At 43.3% G+C, this 4,958-nt stretch overlaps 1 pseudogene; it reads right to left on the minus strand.

Moving 5' to 3' along the window:
- Positions 1 to 2,009: 2,009 nt before the first annotated feature.
- Positions 2,010 to 2,158, minus strand: LOC128897508 (U1 spliceosomal RNA; annotated as a pseudogene).
- Between the last annotated feature and the right edge of the window lie 2,800 nt (positions 2,159 to 4,958).

Raw genomic sequence — 4,958 nt, forward strand, 5'->3', positions numbered from 1 at the left:
AGTCTTAAGACTTCATTAGACAGTCAGAAGAACTTGTTTGAAAGACTATTGGTAGAGTCCCTAAGATATCCCGGTGTCATTGAATTAATGAAAATTGCTAAATCTTGTAATTTAGAAGTGTCAAATTAGAAGTATATATATACCCTAATGAGAGTTGGCATTTCTTTGTTTAACATGTGTTGCTTCCTGTATAAAGGGAGAGGCTCTAATTTGCCATTAATATACTTCAACCAGTGTCTACATAGCAAGAGATATTTTTCCTCTGTGATTTTATTGCATGTTTTCCTTCTGAACAGCTGTTACACTCATTATAAGGGAGAAAATAATAATTCTTGAGAATATAAGTATTCACTCTTTTAAAGTTTGTCTGTTACAGACACTGGAATACAAAGACCACTTTGCTTCTTAACAAAACATCTATGTTCCACACACCCCCAACCCATCAGTTATTCCAAATGATTTCAGGTCATGCTCAGTTTAAAAATTAAATGAAAATAAATTAGTCCCACAGGGGTATAGCTGGCAGCTGTAATTTTGACTGACAGTGGGATAAAAGACTATGGATTTAATCACACCACTTTTAAAAGCATTATATATATATATACACACACACACATAATTTTTAAAAAAAATTGGCACAAGCATAGATGGCTTTAAACTGATCTTGGTGTATAAAGAATCAAAGAATTGTTTAAGTTAGGATCATCAAGTCCAACTTGCCAAGTCCACCATTAAACAATGTCCCTGAACACCACATTCAAATGTCTTTTAAATACCTCCAGGGATGGCATCTCCAGCCCTTTCCAGGGCAGACTGCTCCAGGACTTGAAAAGACTTTTGGTAAAGAAATTTTTCCTAATATCCAGTTGTAGTAGTTCAAGATATGTCTTGAAAATTTTCCACAGATCTTGAACAGAAAGTGGTAGAATGTAAATAAATTGCCATCAGATGTAAAAAGGAAAATAATGGTAAGTTCTAAACAATCCCATCGGATAGATTACAAACATAAGCTGGTTGTGCAGGCTCTTTCATTTTGGCTTCCTCACTCTGGATGACATTAACTTGTGCTTCTGCTGGCTCTTTGCTGACCTTGGCTGTTCTTTGTTTTGGCTAAGTACTAACACACCGTTCTCTGCTCTTTCTCTTGTCCCTTTGTGTCCAGGGGAGTAAGGAGGGGGCAGGGAAGGGAAAGCTATTATCTACCCTGGTTTTTGGCTGGGGGGTTCTTGCACTGTTTATGAATTCTAAATACCTGTAAATATATGTATATATTGTCTATTTTGTACATATTCATTGCATTTCATTGTAGATTGTAGTTTTGCTTGTAAATACAGATTCATTTGTTTCCAAGCAGGCTGGTCTGACAATTTAATGTTGGGGGGAATTTTCAACCCACCACACCAATCTATTACTTCCCTCATGCAACTTGAGGCTATTTCCTCTTGTCCTATCACTTACTGCCTGGGAGAAAAGACCAACATCCCACCTTGTTGCAACTGCCTTTCATGTAGCTGTAGACAGCAATAAGGTCTGCCTGGAGCCTTCTTTACTCCAGGCTAATCAACCTCAGCTGCCTTAGCAACATCTCATAAGACTTGTGCTCTAGACTCATCATCAGCTTCTTGAAAATACTCTAGCTCCTCAATTTCTTTTTTGTAGTGAGGGGTCCAAAACTGAAGACAGTATGGTAGGTGTGACCCCACCAGTGTCAAGTACAGGGGCATGCTTGCTTCCCAAGTCCTGCTGGCCACACTGATACAAAGCAGGATGGTGTTGACCTTCTTGGCCACCTGTCCATGCTGCTGCTTCAGATTCATCTGTCTTTCATCCAATGCCTCTAAGTCGTTTCCTGCTGGACAGTTTTCCAGCCACACTTTCCCAAGCCTATCACTTTTCATGGGGCTATTATGACCCAAGTCATAATATCTATTCATTTGTGTAATGTAGGAGCATTAGAGAATCATAGAATTGTTATTGATGGAAAAGACCATAGAGGCCAATTGTCAACAGGAGAAAGTGCAAATGCAGTCCCACACTAGCACAAATAATGCAGCTGAGTCTCCCACATTTGAGGAAATCACAAGGGTCAGCACACTCTGATCCTTTCCCTGTGAAAACCACCCGCCTGATCATTGTGTCTCCCCTGCCAGATAAGCAAAAAAACTGACCAATTCAGGAATTACTTTGAGATATCTGTCTCTAAATATTATTTCATTACAAATGTAACTGAATGTATCAGGAAAACAAAAATTGTCACTATGCTTTCTGATGTTCACCAAAGATTGTTTAAATGTTTGTCTTGACATGTGGTGGGGTTTGAGCCTTAACTGGGGCTTAAGAGCTCAGATGGGGGCCAGGCTGAGAATCCCTCCCCCACTCCCCCCCTCCTCTTGCCCAGTAGAGAGGAAAAGAAAGGGAAGGAGCAAATCCACCAAGAAATAATTTGGGTTCAGCTTGGAAGTAGAGAGGTAAAGAATTTTCTTTAAACAGTGTATATATATATGTGTGTGTGTGTGTGTATATATATGTAACAATAACAGGCAGGATTCACAAGGGTAGGGAACAAGGATGGATGGGAAAAGAAAGAAATATGCAATACAAAACCAGTCCTTTGCAAAGTGTGGAAGCAGCAGAGAGGACCACATGGCAGAGAAGCAGCAAGCCAGCAGCAACTCTCTTTCATTCCTGCGAGGCAGAAGGAAGAGAGCAATGGCTGCAATGCCCCTCCCTTGTTTGGGTTTCAGCCTGTTCTGTTTCTCTGCCTGCCTGCTTCTCAGCAAACTAAGTGGAGCTGACCTTGAGATAACCAAAACTAATTCATGCATGTGCTTTTGAAGCCTATTAACATCTCTTTTCCTTAATAATTTCCTTTCTTTCTCTCTCTAACCCCTTTTTGGGAAAAAAAGGGAGGTAAGGGGGGAGAGAGGGGGTTACAGAGAGGGAAACCCTCCTCTCGAGGAGGGAATTTTGTTGTGTTATTTTTCTTTGCTGTATATTTCTGTATTTTGGCTCGACAGCCAGTCAGCACCGCTGCTTCGGGACAGCACCGCTTGGTTTGTGAGTTTCTGCTCGGCTTTTTGCCTTGCTTTTGGGGTTTTGTGGGTCGGGAGGACTCCTGGGGGGCAGGGGTTGAGGCGGGATCGTGCTCTCACAAGCATGCACGGGAATGAGAGCCTGACGTCAGCAGCGGGAGCTTTAAATCCCGGCTGGGCTGTGCGCGCGGCACCATTTTGGCTCGAGACCCTTTCGGCTGCTTGGGAAAAAAAAAAAAAGATAAAAATAAAATGATGGTCAACCAACTTCTAATATTTTCAGGAGTCTGAGGGAACTGCAAAGTGGCAGAACCCGAGGCAGCAATACCAGAAGGGTAGCTGTTACTTCTACAGTTCCCCAGAACAACTCTAGTAGTTCCAACAGTGGCTCCAGTTCTAACACTGCACAGTGTGCTCGTTGCACCTGTGGACATGTTCCCCATAACTAGGGGTGCCCTGCCTCCTGCCAGGGGGAGGAGAGGGGTAATAGAGATAACAGAATCTATTGGGATGTGTACATCCAGTGGCCTGGCACCTCATACTTTCAGAAGTACAGGGCCTTGGTTGACACAGGAGCTCAGTGAACCATATTGCCATCAAATTATGAGGAATCAGAGTCTATAACCATTCTGGGAGTCACTGGTGGATCTCAAGAGTAAGTAAGGTGGAGGTTAATATAAGTCTAACCGGTAAGCAGTGGAAGAAGCATACAGTTGTGACGGGACCTGATGCACCTTGTATTTTGGGAATTGATTTTCTGAGAGAAGGGCGTTTCAAGGACCCTAAAGGTTACAAATGGGCTTTTGGAGTAGCTTCTGTAGAATTTGATGGACAAAAACTGAAGCTGTCTGCTAGACCTGAGCTTGCTGATGAATCTGCAGTTGTGGGACAACACAAGGTTCAGGACACTAAATTGCCGGTTGCTTCTCAGACTGTGCATCACAGACAATACAGAACCAACCGTGACTCTTTGTTGCCCATTCAGATTCTGGTTCGTCAGTTGGAGAGTCAGAAAGTCATCAGCAAAACTCATTCACCTTTCAACAGTCCAGTGTGGCCTGTGTGAAAGCAGAACAGAGACTGGTGTCTGACAGTGGACTACTGAGCCCTGAATGAAGTAACCCCACCTATGAGTGCAGCAGTACCAGACATGATGGAACTCCAATATGGACTGGAATACAAAGAGGCCAAATGGTATGCTACCACAGACATTGCTAATGCATTTTTCTCTATTCCCATAGCAGAGGAATTCAGGCCTCAGTTTGCTTTCACCTGGAGAGGAATCCAGTACACTTTCAACAGATTGCCAGTGGGCTGGATCCACAGCTCAAGCATCTGTCATGCAGTAAGCCATGATGCTCTGGAGGAAGGTGGTGCTCCAGAACACATCCAGTTCATCGATGATATCATCATCTGGGGTAAAACTGCTAAGGAAGTCTTCAAGAAAGGTAACAAAATCATTGACATTCTTCTGAATGCAGGTTTCGCCATCAAGCGAGACAAGGTGAAAGGTCCTACCACAGAAATCCAGTTCCTGGGAGTGCGGTGGCAGGATGGATGACAACACATTCCAGTGGATGTGGTAAACAGAGTCTCTACTATGGCAAATCCCACGAACAAGCAAGAAACTCTACGTTTCTTGGGGATAGTGGGATTCTGGAGACTGCACATTCCTGGATACAGTCAGATCGTGAAACCTCTGTATGATGTGACTTGAAAGAGGAACAGTTTCCACTGGGGACCTGAACAACAAGCAGCCTTTGACCAGATAAAGCAAGAGGTAGTTCAAGCAGTGGGTCTGGGACCTGTTTGAGATGGTCCAGACATTAAGAACATTTTGTGCACGGCTGCAAGTGACAATGGTCCAACCTGGTGCTTGTGGCAAAAAGCTCCAGGTGAGACATGTGGATGACCTCTTGGCTTCTG

This window comes from Dryobates pubescens, chromosome 10, assembly GCF_014839835.1.
Source record: "Dryobates pubescens isolate bDryPub1 chromosome 10, bDryPub1.pri, whole genome shotgun sequence".
Lineage (NCBI taxonomy): Eukaryota > Metazoa > Chordata > Aves > Piciformes > Picidae > Dryobates > Dryobates pubescens.